This window comes from Monodelphis domestica, chromosome 3 (assembly GCF_027887165.1).
Source record: "Monodelphis domestica isolate mMonDom1 chromosome 3, mMonDom1.pri, whole genome shotgun sequence".
Taxonomy (NCBI): Eukaryota; Metazoa; Chordata; class Mammalia; order Didelphimorphia; family Didelphidae; genus Monodelphis; species Monodelphis domestica.
This window is the reverse complement of record NC_077229.1, coordinates 532960944-532974581: the sequence shown is the minus strand read 5'-3', so window position 1 is coordinate 532974581 and position 13638 is coordinate 532960944.

Here is a 13638-nt window from a genome sequence, read left to right as displayed (position 1 = left end):
AGAAATGGGAGGACCTCCACTCCACGCGTACTTCAGATGGCTGTCTTTTGGGGAGAAAAATCCTCGCTACGGGAGGACCGCTGCGCCACGCGTCCTTACGACGATGATAGGGGAGAAAACTCCTTGCGAAGCAATGAAAGCGTCTTCCGGTGTGGAGTGTAAATGTACACATTTAGGCCAAAAAGGGACTGTCGCTAATTTGGCTTTCTCGCGACGCGCCCAGCAAAACATTGGTTTGGCTTTCTTTTCTGGCCGATTTCCTCCCTCACGGTTCTCATTCCCCTTCGAAAGTTGAAGAGCGTGTCTCTCTCGAGTTAGAAGGGCATTGAGGATTACAAATTGATCATGTGAAATGACCAGTGGGGAGACTGGTCTCCCAATGATCCTCAAGGGGGATTGTAAATCTGAAATTTCTCAGACTTGTGAATGTGAAAAATGTCCACACTGAGGAATCAATCCTCCCTGGGAACCAATGCCCTACTGGGAAACACTCCCCATTTCGATGTGAGAACGCGCCAGGATCAGAAATGGGAGGACCTCCACTCCACGCATACTTCAGACGGCTGTCTTTCGGGGAGAAAAATCCTCGCTACGGGAGGACCCCTGCGCCACGCGTCCTTACGAGGATGATAGGGGAGAAAACTCCTTGCGAAGCAATGAAAGCGTCTTCCGGTGTGGAGTGTAAATGTACACATTTAGGCCAAAAAGGGACTGTCGCTAATTTGGCTTTCTCGCGACGCGCCCAGCAAAACATTGGTTTGGCTTTCTTTTCTGGAAAATTTCCTCCCTCACGGTTCTCATTCCCCTTTGAAAGTTGAAGAGCGTGTCTCACTCGAGTTATAAGGGCATTAAGGATTACAAATTCATCATGTGAAATGACCAGTGGGGAGACTGCTCTCCCAATGATCCTCAAGGGGAATTGTAAATCTGAAATTTCTCAGACTTGTGAATGTGAAAAATGTCCACACAGAGGAATCAATCCTCCCTGGGAACCAATGCCCTACTGGGAAACACTCCCCATTTCGATGTGAGAACGCGCCAGTTTCAGAAATGGGAGGACCTCCACTCCACGCGTACTTCAGACGGCTGGCTTTCGGGGAGAAAAATCCTCGCTACGGGAGGACCGCTGCGCCACGCGTCCTTACGACGATGATAGGGGAGAAAACCCCTTGCGAAGCAATGAAAGCGTCTTCCGGTGTGGATTGTAAATGTACACATTTAGGCCAAAAGGGACTGTCGCTAATTTGGCTTTCTCGCGACGCACCCAGCAAAACATTGGTTTGGCTTTCTTTTCTGGCCGATTTCCTCCCTCACGGTTCTCATTCCCCTTCGAAAGTTGAAGAGCGTGTCTCTCTCGAGTTAGAAGGGCATTGAGGATTACAAATTGATCATGTGAAATGACCAGTGGGGAGACTGGTCTCCCAATGATCCTCAAGGGGGATTGTAAGTCTGAAATTTCTCAGACTTGTGAATGTGAAAAATGTCCATACCGAGGAATCAATCCTCCCTGGGAACCAATGCCCTAATGGGAAACACTCCCCATTTCGATGTGAGAACGCGCCAGGATCAGAAATGGGAGGACCTCCACTCCACGCGTACTTCAGACGGCTGTCTTTCGGGGAGAAAAATCCTCGCTACGGGAGGACCGCTACGCCACGCGTCCTTACGACGATGATAGGGGAGAAAACTCCTTGCGAAGCAATGAAAGCGTCTTCCGGTGTGGAGTGTAAATGTACACATTTAGGCCAAAAAGGGACTGTCGCTAATTTGGCTTTCTCGCGTCGCGCCCAGCAAAACATTGGTTTGGCTTTCTTTTCTGGCCGATTTCCTCCCTCACGGTTCTCATTTCCCTTCGAAAGTTGAAGAGCGTGTCTCTCTCGAGTTAGAAGGGCATTGAGGATTACAAATTGATCATGTGAAATGACCAGTGGGGAGACTGGTCTCCCAATGATCCTCAAAGGGGATTGTAAATCTGAAATTTCTCAGACTTGTGAATGTGAAAAATGTCCACACTGAGGAAACAATCCTCCCTGGGAACCAATGCCCTACTGGGAAACACTCCCCATTTCGATGTGAGAACGCGCCAGGTTCAGAAATGGGAGGACCACCACTCCACGCGTACTTCAGACGGCTGTCTTTCGGGGAGAAAAATCCTCGCTACGGGAGGACCGCTGCGCCACGCGTCCTTACGACGATAATAGGGGAGAAAACTCCTTGCGAAGCAATGAAAGCGTCTTCCGGTGTGGAGTGTAAATGTACACATTTAGGCCAAAAAGCGACTGTCGCTAATTTGGCTTTCTCGCGACGCGCCCAGCAAAACATTGGTTTGGCTTTCTTTTCTGGCCGATTTCCTCCCTCACGGTTCTCATTCCCCTTCGAAAGTTGAAGAGCGTGTCTCTCTCGAGTTAGAAGGGCAGTGAGGATTACAAATTGATCATGTGAAATGACCAGTGGGGAGACTGGTCTCCCAATGATCCGCAAGGGGGATTGTAAATCTGAAATTTCTCAGACTTGTGAATGTGAAAAATGTCCACACAGAGGAATGAATCCTCCCTGGGAACCAATGCCCTACTGGGAAACACTCCCCATTTCGATGTGAGAACGCGCCAGGTTCAGAAATGGGAGGACCTCCACTCCACGCGTACTTCAGACGGCTGTCTTTCGGGGAGAAAAATCCTCGCTATGGGAGGACCGCTGCGCCACGCGTCCTTACGACCATGATAGGGTAGAAAACTCCTTGCGAAGCAATGAAAGCGTCTTCCGGTGTGGAGTGTAAATGTACACATTTAGGCCAAAAAGGGACTGTCGCTAATTTGGCTTTCTCGCGACGCGCCCAGCAAAACATTGGTTTGGCTTTCTTTTCTGGCCGATTTCCTCCCTCACGGTTCTCATTCCCCTTCGAAAGTTGAAGAGCGTGTCTCTCTCGAGTTAGAAGGGCATTGAGGATTACAAATTGATCATGTGAAATGACCAGTGGGGAGACTGGCCTCCCTATGATCCTCAAGGGGGATTGTAAATCTGAAATTTCTCAGACTTGTGAATGTGAAAAATGTCCACACTGAGGAATCAATCCTCCCTGGGAACCAATGCCCTACTGGGAAACACTCCCCTTTTCGATGTGAGAACGCACCAGGATCAGAAATGGGAGGACCTCCACTCCACGCGTACTTCAGACGGCTGTCTTTCGGGGAGAAAAATCCTCTCTACGGGAGGACCGCTGCGCCACGCGTCCTTACGACGATGTTAGGGGAGAAAACTCCTTGCGAAGCAATGAAAGCGTCTTCCGGTGTGGAGTGTAAATGTACACATTTTGGCCAAAAAGCGACTGTCGCTAATTTGGCTTTCTCGCGACGCGCCCAGCAAAACATTGTTTTGGCTTTCTTTTCTGGCCGATTTCCTCCCTCACGGTTCTCATTCCCCTTCGGAAGTTGAAGAGCGTGTCTCTCTCGAGTTAGAAGGGCAGTGAGGATTACAAATTGATCATGTGAAATGACCAGTGGGGAGACTGGTCTCCCAATGATCCTCAAGGGGGATTGTAAATCTGAAATTTCTAAGACTTGTGAATGTGAAAAATGTCCACACCGAGGAATCAATCCTCCCTGGGAACCAATGCCCTACTGGGAAACACTCCCCATTTCGATGTGAGAACGCGCCAGGATCAGAAATGGGAGGACCTCCACTCCACGCGTACTTCAGACGGCTGTCTTTCGGGGAGAAAAATCCTCGCTACGGGAGGACCGCTGCGCCACGCGTCCTTACGACGATGATAGGGGAGAAAACTCCTTGCGAAGCAATGAAAGCGTCTTCCGGTGTGGAGTGTAAATGTACACATTTAGGCCAAAAAGCGACTGTCGCTAATTTGGCTTTCTCGCGACGCGCCCAGCAAAACATTGGTTTGGCTTTCTTTTCTGGCCGATTTCCTCCCTCACGGTTTTCATTCCCCTTCGAAAGTTGAAGAGCGTGTCTCTCTCGAGTTAGAAGGGCATTGAGGATTACAAATTGATCATGTGAAATGACCAGTGGGGAGACTGGTCTCCCAATGATCCTCAAGGGGGATTGTAAATCTGAAATTTCTCAGACTTGTGAATGTGAAAAATGTCCACACAGAGGAATCAATCCTCCCTGGGAACCAATGCCCTACTGTGAAACACTCCCCATTTCGATGTGAGAACGCACCAGGTTCAGAAATGGGAGGACCTCCACTCCACGCGTACTTCAGACGGCTGGCTTTCGGGGAGAAAAATCCTCGCTACGGGAGGACCGCTGCGCCACGCGTCCTTACGACGATGATAGGGGAGAAAACTCCTTGCGAAGCAATGTAAGCGTCTTCCGGTGTGGAGTGTAAATGTACACATTTAGGCCAAAAAGGGACTGTCGCTAATTTGGCTTTCTCGCGACGCGCCCAGCAAAACATTGCTTTGGCTTTCTTTTCTGGCCGATTTCCTCCCTCACGGTTCTCATTCCCCTTCGAAAGTTGAAGAGCGTGTCTCTCTCGAGTTAGAAGGGCATTGAGGATTACAAATTGATCATGTGAAATGACCAGTGGGGAGACTGGTCTCCCAATGATCCTCAAGGGGGATGGTATATCTGAAATTTCTCAGACTTGTGAATGTGAAAAATGTCCACACAGAGGAATCAATCCTCCCTGGGAACCAATGCCCTACTGGGAAACACTCCCCATTTCGATGTGAGAACGCGCCAGGATCAGAAATGGGAGGACCTCCACTCCACGCGTACTTCAGACGGCTGGCTTTCGGGGAGAAAAATCCTCGCTACGGGAGGACCGCTGCGCCACGCGTCCTTACGACGATGTTAGGGGAGAAAACTCCTTGCGAAGCAATGAAAGCGTCTTCCGGTGTGGAGTGTAAATGTACACATTTAGGCCAAAAAGGGACTGTCGCTAATTTGGCTTTCTCGCGACGCGCAAAACATTGGTTTGGCTTTCTTTTCTGGCCGATTTCCTCCCTCACGGTTCTCATTCCCCTTCGAAAGTTGAAGAGCGTGTCTCTCTCGAGTTAGAAGGGCATTGAGGATTTCAAATTGATCATGTGAAATGACCAGTGGGGAGACTGGTCTCCCAATGATCCTCAAGGGGGATTGTAAATCTGAAATTTCTCAGACTTGTGAATGTGAAAAATGTCCACACTGAGGAAACAATCCTCCCTGGGAACCAATGCCCTACTGGGAAACACTCCCCATTTCGATGTGAGAACGCGCCAGGTTCAGAAATGGGAGGACCACCACTCCACGCGTACTTCAGACGGCTGTCTTTCGGGGAGAAAAATCCTCGCTACGGGAGGACCGCTGCGCCACGCGTCCTTACGACGATAATAGGGGAGAAAACTCCTTGCGAAGCAATGAAAGCGTCTTCCGGTGTGGAGTGTAAATGTACACATTTAGGCCAAAAAGCGACTGTCGCTAATTTGGCTTTCTCGCGACGCGCCCAGCAAAACATTGGTTTGGCTTTCTTTTCTGGCCGATTTCCTCCCTCACGGTTCTCATTCCCCTTCGAAAGTTGAAGAGCGTGTCTCTCTCGAGTTAGAACGGCAGTGAGGATTACAAATTGATCATGTGAAATGACCAGTGGGGAGACTGGTCTCCCAATGATCCGCAAGGGGGATTGTAAATCTGAAATTTCTCAGACTTGTGAATGTGAAAAATGTCCACACAGAGGAATGAATCCTCCCTGGGAACCAATGCCCTACTGGGAAACACTCCCCATTTCGATGTGAGAACGCGCCAGGTTCAGAAATGGGAGGACCTCCACTCCACGCGTACTTCAGACGGCTGTCTTTCGGGGAGAAAAATCCTCGCTATGGGAGGACCGCTGCGCCACGCGTCCTTACGACCATGATAGGGTAGAAAACTCCTTGCGAAGCAATGAAAGCGTCTTCCGGTGTGGAGTGTAAATGTACACATTTAGGCCAAAAAGGGACTGTCGCTAATTTGGCTTTCTCGCGACGCGCCCAGCAAAACATTGGTTTGGCTTTCTTTTCTGGCCGATTTCCTCCCTCACGGTTCTCATTCCCCTTCGAAAGTTGAAGAGCGTGTCTCTCTCGAGTTAGAAGGGCATTGAGGATTACAAATTGATCATGTGAAATGACCAGTGGGGAGACTGGCCTCCCTATGATCCTCAAGGGGGATTGTAAATCTGAAATTTCTCAGACTTGTGAATGTGAAAAATGTCCACACTGAGGAATCAATCCTCCCTGGGAACCAATGCCCTACTGGGAAACACTCCCCTTTTCGATGTGAGAACGCACCAGGATCAGAAATGGGAGGACCTCCACTCCACGCGTACTTCAGACGGCTGTCTTTCGGGGAGAAAAATCCTCTCTACGGGAGGACCGCTGCGCCACGCGTCCTTACGACGATGTTAGGGGAGAAAACTCCTTGCGAAGCAATGAAAGCGTCTTCCGGTGTGGAGTGTAAATGTACACATTTTGGCCAAAAAGCGACTGTCGCTAATTTGGCTTTCTCGCGACGCGCCCAGCAAAACATTGTTTTGGCTTTCTTTTCTGGCCGATTTCCTCCCTCACGGTTCTCATTCCCCTTCGGAAGTTGAAGAGCGTGTCTCTCTCGAGTTAGAAGGGCAGTGAGGATTACAAATTGATCATGTGAAATGACCAGTGGGGAGACTGGTCTCCCAATGATCCTCAAGGGGGATTGTAAATCTGAAATTTCTAAGACTTGTGAATGTGAAAAATGTCCACACCGAGGAATCAATCCTCCCTGGGAACCAATGCCCTACTGGGAAACACTCCCCATTTCGATGTGAGAACGCGCCAGGATCAGAAATGGGAGGACCTCCACTCCACGCGTACTTCAGACGGCTGTCTTTCGGGGAGAAAAATCCTCGCTACGGGAGGACCGCTGCGCCACGCGTCCTTACGACGATGATAGGGGAGAAAACTCCTTGCGAAGCAATGAAAGCGTCTTCCGGTGTGGAGTGTAAATGTACACATTTAGGCCAAAAAGCGACTGTCGCTAATTTGGCTTTCTCGCGACGCGCCCAGCAAAACATTGGTTTGGCTTTCTTTTCTGGCCGATTTCCTCCCTCACGGTTTTCATTCCCCTTCGAAAGTTGAAGAGCGTGTCTCTCTCGAGTTAGAAGGGCATTGAGGATTACAAATTGATCATGTGAAATGACCAGTGGGGAGACTGGTCTCCCAATGATCCTCAAGGGGGATTGTAAATCTGAAATTTCTCAGACTTGTGAATGTGAAAAATGTCCACACAGAGGAATCAATCCTCCCTGGGAACCAATGCCCTACTGTGAAACACTCCCCATTTCGATGTGAGAACGCACCAGGTTCAGAAATGGGAGGACCTCCACTCCACGCGTACTTCAGACGGCTGGCTTTCGGGGAGAAAAATCCTCGCTACGGGAGGACCGCTGCGCCACGCGTCCTTACGACGATGATAGGGGAGAAAACTCCTTGCGAAGCAATGTAAGCGTCTTCCGGTGTGGAGTGTAAATGTACACATTTAGGCCAAAAAGGGACTGTCGCTAATTTGGCTTTCTCGCGACGCGCCCAGCAAAACATTGCTTTGGCTTTCTTTTCTGGCCGATTTCCTCCCTCACGGTTCTCATTCCCCTTCGAAAGTTGAAGAGCGTGTCTCTCTCGAGTTAGAAGGGCATTGAGGATTACAAATTGATCATGTGAAATGACCAGTGGGGAGACTGGTCTCCCAATGATCCTCAAGGGGGATGGTATATCTGAAATTTCTCAGACTTGTGAATGTGAAAAATGTCCACACAGAGGAATCAATCCTCCCTGGGAACCAATGCCCTACTGGGAAACACTCCCCATTTCGATGTGAGAACGCGCCAGGATCAGAAATGGGAGGACCTCCACTCCACGCGTACTTCAGACGGCTGGCTTTCGGGGAGAAAAATCCTCGCTACGGGAGGACCGCTGCGCCACGCGTCCTTACGACGATGTTAGGGGAGAAAACTCCTTGCGAAGCAATGAAAGCGTCTTCCGGTGTGGAGTGTAAATGTACACATTTAGGCCAAAAAGGGACTGTCGCTAATTTGGCTTTCTCGCGACGCGCAAAACATTGGTTTGGCTTTCTTTTCTGGCCGATTTCCTCCCTCACGGTTCTCATTCCCCTTCGAAAGTTGAAGAGCGTGTCTCTCTCGAGTTAGAAGGGCATTGAGGATTTCAAATTGATCATGTGAAATGACCAGTGGGGAGACTGGTCTCCCAATGATCCTCAAGGGGGATTGTAAATCTGAAATTTCTCAGACTTGTGAATGTGAAAAATGTCCACACAGAGGAATCAATCCTCCCTGGGAACCAATGCCCTACTGGGAAACACTCCCCATTTCGATGTGAGAACGCGCCAGGATCAGAAATGGGAGGACCTCCACTCCAAGCGTACTTCAGACGGCTGTCTTTCGGGGAGAAAAATCCTCGCTACGGGAGGACCGCTGCGCCACGCGTCCTTACGACGATAATAGGGGAGAAAACTCCTTGCGAAGCAATGAAAGCGTCTTCCGGTGTGGAGTGTAAATGTACACATTTAGGCCAAAAAGCGACTGTCGCTAATTTGGCTTTCTCGCGACGCGCCCAGCAAAACATTGGTTTGGCTTTCTTTTCTGTCCGATTTCCTCCCTCACGGTTCTCATTCCCCTTCGAAAGTTGAAGAGCGTGTCTCTCTCGAGTTAGAAGGGCAGTGAGGATTACAAATTGATCATGTGAAATGACCAGTGGGGAGACTGGTCTCCCAATGATCCGCAAGGGGGATTGTAAATCTGAAATTTCTCAGACTTGTGAATGTGAAAAATGTCCACACAGAGGAATCAATCCTCCCTGGGAACCAATGCCCTACTGGGAAACACTCCCCATTTCGATGTGAGAACGCGCCAGGTTCAGAAATGGGAGGACCTCCACTCCACGCGTACTTCAGACGGCTGTCTTTCGGGGAGAAAAATCCTCGCTACGGGAGGACCGCTGCGCCACGCGTCCTTACGACGATGATAGGGGAGAAAACTCCTTGCGAAGCAATGAAAGCGTCTTCCGGTGTGGAGTGTAAATGTACACATTTAGGCCAAAAAGGGACTGTCGCTAATTTGGCTTTCTCGCGACGCGCCCAGCAAAACATTGGTTTGGCTTTCTTTTCTGGCCGATTTCCTCCCTCACGGTTCTCATTCCCCTTCGAAAGTTGAAGAGCGTGTCTCTCTCGAGTTAGAAGGGCATTGAGGATTACAAATTGATCATGTGAAATGACCAGTGGGGAGACTGGCCTCCCAATGATCCTCAAGGGGGATTGTAAATCTGAAATTTCTCAGACTTGTGAATGTGAAAAATGTCCACACAGAGGAATCAATCCTCCCTGGGAACCAATGCCCTACTGGGAAACACTCCCCATTTCGATGTGAGAACGCGCCAGGATCAGAAATGGGAGGACCTCCACTCCAAGCGTATTTCAGACGGCTGTCTTTCGGGGAGAAAAATCCCCGCTACGGGAGGACCGCTGCGCCACGCGTCCTTACGACGATAATAGGGGAGAAAACTCCTTGCGAAGCAATGAAAGCGTCTTCCGGTGTGGAGTGTAAATGTACACATTTAGGCCAAAAAGCGACTGTCGCTAATTTGGCTTTCTCGCGACGCGCCCAGCAAAACATTGGTTTGGCTTTCTTTTCTGGCCGATTTCCTCCCTCACGGTTCTCATTCCCCTTCGAAAGTTGAAGAGCGTGTCTCTCTCGAGTTAGAAGGGCAGTGAGGATTACAAATTGATCATGTGAAATGACCAGTGGGGAGACTGGTCTCCCAATGATCCGCAAGGGGGATTGTAAATCTGAAATTTCTCAGACTTGTGAATGTGAAAAATGTCCACACAGAGGAATGAATCCTCCCTGGGAACCAATGCCCTACTGGGAAACACTCCCCATTTCGATGTGAGAACGCGCCAGGTTCAGAAATGGGAGGACCTCCACTCCACGCGTACTTCAGACGGCTGTCTTTCGGGGAGAAAAATCCTCGCTATGGGAGGACCGCTGCGCCACGCGTCCTTACGACGATGTTAGGGGAGAAAACTCCTTGCGAAGCAATGAAAGCGTCTTCCGGTGTGGAGTGTAAATGTACACATTTTGGCCAAAAAGCGACTGTCGCTAATTTGGCTTTCTCGCGACGCGCCCAGCAAAACATTGGTTTGGCTTTCTTTTCTGGCCGATTTCCTCCCTCATGGTTCTCATTCCCCTTCGAAAGTTGAAGAGCGTGTCTCTCTCGAGTTAGAAGGGCATTGAGGATTACAAATTGATCATGTGAAATGACCAGTGGGGAGACTGGTCTCCCAATGATCCTCAAGGGGGATTGTAAATCTGAAATTTCTAAGACTTGTGAATGTGAAAAATGTCCACACCGAGGAATCAATCCTCCCTGGGAACCAATGCCCTACTGGGAAACACTCCCCATTTCGATGTGAGAACGCGCCAGGATCAGAAATGGGAGGACCTCCACTCCACGCGTACTTCAGACGGCTGTCTTTCGGGGAGAAAAATCCTCGCTACGGGAGGACCGCTGCGCCACGCGTCCTTACGACGATGATAGGGGAGAAAACTCCTTGCGAAGCAATGAAAGCGTCTTCCGGTGTGGAGTGTAAATGTACACATTTAGGCCAAAAAGGGACTGTCGCTAATTTGGTTTTCTCGCGACGCGCCCAGCAAAACATTGGTTTGGCTTTCTTTTCTGGCCGATTTCCTCCCTCACGGTTCTCATTCCCCTTCGAAAGTTGAAGAGCGTGTCTCTCTCGAGTTAGAAGGGCATTGAGGATTACAAATTGATCATGTGAAATGACCAGTGGGGAGACTGGTCTCCCAATGATCCTCAAGGGGGATTGTAAATCTGAAATTTCTCAGACTTGTGAATGTGAAAAATGTCCACACCGAGGAATCAATCCTCCCTGGGAACCAATGCCCTACTGGGAAACACTCCCCTTTTCGATGTGAGAACGCGCCAGGATCAGAAATGGGAGGACCTCCACTCCACGCGTACTTCAGACGGCTGTCTTTCGGGGAGAAAAATCCTCGCTACGGGAGGACCGCTGCGCCACGCGTCCTTACGACGATGATAGGGGAGAAAACTCCTTGCGAAGCAATGAAAGCGTCTTCCGGTGTGGAGTGTAAATGTACACATTTAGGCCAAAAAGGGACTGTCGCTAATTTGGCTTTCTCGCGACGCGCCCAGCAAAACATTGTTTTGGCTTTCTTTTCTGGCCGATTTCCTCCCTCACGGTTCTCATTCCCCTTCGAAAGTTGAAGAGCGTGTCTCTCTCGAGTTAGAAGGGCAGTGAGGATTACAAATTGATCATGTGAAATGACCAGTGGGGAGACTGGTCTCCCAATGATCCTCAAGGGGGATTGTAAATCTGAAATTTCTCAGACTTGTGAATGTGAAAAATGTCCATACCGAGGAATCAATCCTCCCTGGGAACCAATGCCCTAATGGGAAACACTCCCCATTTCGATGTGAGAACGCGCCAGGATCAGAAATGGGAGGACCTCCACTCCACGCGTACTTCAGACGGCTGGCTTTCGGGGAGAAAAATCCTCGCTACGGGAGGACCGCTACGCCACGCGTCCTTACGACGATGATAGGGGAGAAAACTTTTTGCGAAGCAATGAAAGCGTCTTCCGGTGTGGAGTGTAAATGTACACATTTAGGCCAAAAAGGGACTGTCGCTAATTTGGCTTTCTCGCGACGCGCCCAGCAAAACATTGGTTTGGCTTTCTTTTCTGGCCGATTTCCTTCCTCACGGTTTTCATTCCCCTTCGAAAGTTGAAGAGCGTGTCTCTCTCGAGTTAGAAGGGCATTGAGGATTACAAACTGATCATGTGAAATGACCAGTGGGGAGACTGGTCTCCCAATGATCCTCAAGGGGGATTGTAAATCTGAAATTTCTCAGACTTGTGAATGTGAAAAATGTCCACACAGAGGAATCAATCCTCCCTGGGAACCAATGCCCTACTGGGAAACACTCCCCATTTCGATGTGAGAACGCACCAGGTTCAGAAATGGGAGGACCTCCACTCCACGCGTACTTCAGACGGCTGGCTTTCGGGGAGAAAAATCCTCGCTACGGGAGGACCGCTGCGCCACGCGTCCTTACGACGATGATAGGGGAGAAAACTCCTTGCGAAGCAATGTAAGCGTCTTCCGGTGTGGAGTGTAAATGTACACATTTAGGCCAAAAAGGGACTGTCGCTAATATGGCTTTCTCGCGACGCGCCCAGCAAAACATTGCCTTGGCTTTCTTTTCTGGCCGATTTCCTCCCTCACGGTTCTCATTCCCCTTCGAAAGTTGAAGAGCGTGTCTCTCTCGAGTTAGAAGGGCATTGAGGATTACAAATTGATCATGTGAAATGACCAGTGGGGAGACTGGTCTCCCAATGATCCTCAAGGGGGATGGTATATCTGAAATTTCTCAGACTTGTGAATGTGAAAAATGTCCACACAGAGGAATCAATCCTCCCTGGGAACCAATGCCCTACTGGGAAACACTCCCCATTTCGATGTGAGAACGCGCCAGGATCAGAAATGGGAGGACCTCCACTCCACGCGTACTTCAGACGGCTGTCTTTCGGGGAGAAAAATCCTCGGTACGGGAGGACCGCTGCGCCACGCGTCCTTACGACGATGATAGGGGAGAAAACTCCTTGCGAAGCAATGAAAGCGTCTTCCGGTGTGGAGTGTAAATGTACACATTTAGGCCAAAAAGGGACTGTCGCTAATTTGGTTTTCTCGCGACGCGCCCAGCAAAACATTGGTTTGGCTTTCTTTTCTGGCCGATTTCCTCCCTCACGGTTCTCATTCCCCTTCGAAAGTTGAAGAGCGTGTCTCTCTCGAGTTAGAAGGGCATTGAGGATTACAAATTGATCATGTGAAATGACCAGTGGGGAGACTGGTCTCCCAATGATCCTCAAAGGGGATTGTAAATCTGAAATTTCTCAGACTTGTGAATGTGAAAAATGTCCACACTGAGGAATCAATCCTCCCTGGGAACCAATGCCCTACTGGGAAACACTCCCCATTTCGATGTGAGAACGCACCAGGATCAGAAATGGGAGGACCTCCACTCCACGCGTACTTCAGACGGCTGTCTTTCGGGGAGAAAAATCCTCGCTACGGGAGGACCGCTGCTCCACGCGTCCTTACGACGATGTTAGGGGAGAAAACTCCTTGCAAAGCAATGAAAGCGTCTTCCGGTGTGGAGTGTAAATGTACACATTTTGGCCAAAAAGCGACTGTCGCTAATTTGGCTTTCTCGCGACGCGCCCAGCAAAACATTGTTTTGGCTTTCTTTTCTGGCCGATTTCCTCCCTCACGGTTCTCATTCCCCTTCGAAAGTTGAAGAGCGTGTCTCTCTCGAGTTAGAAGGGCAGTGAGGATTACAAATTGATCATGTGAAATGACCAGTGGGGAGACTGGTCTCCCAATGATCCTCAAGGGGGATTGTAAATCTGAAATTTCTAAGACTTGTGAATGTGAAAAATGTCCACACCGAGGAATCAATCCTCCCTGGGAACCAATGCCCTACTGGGAAACACTCCCCATTTCGATGTGAGAACGCGCCAGGATCAAAAATGGGAGGACCTCCACTCCACGCGTACTTCAGACGGCTGTCTTTCGG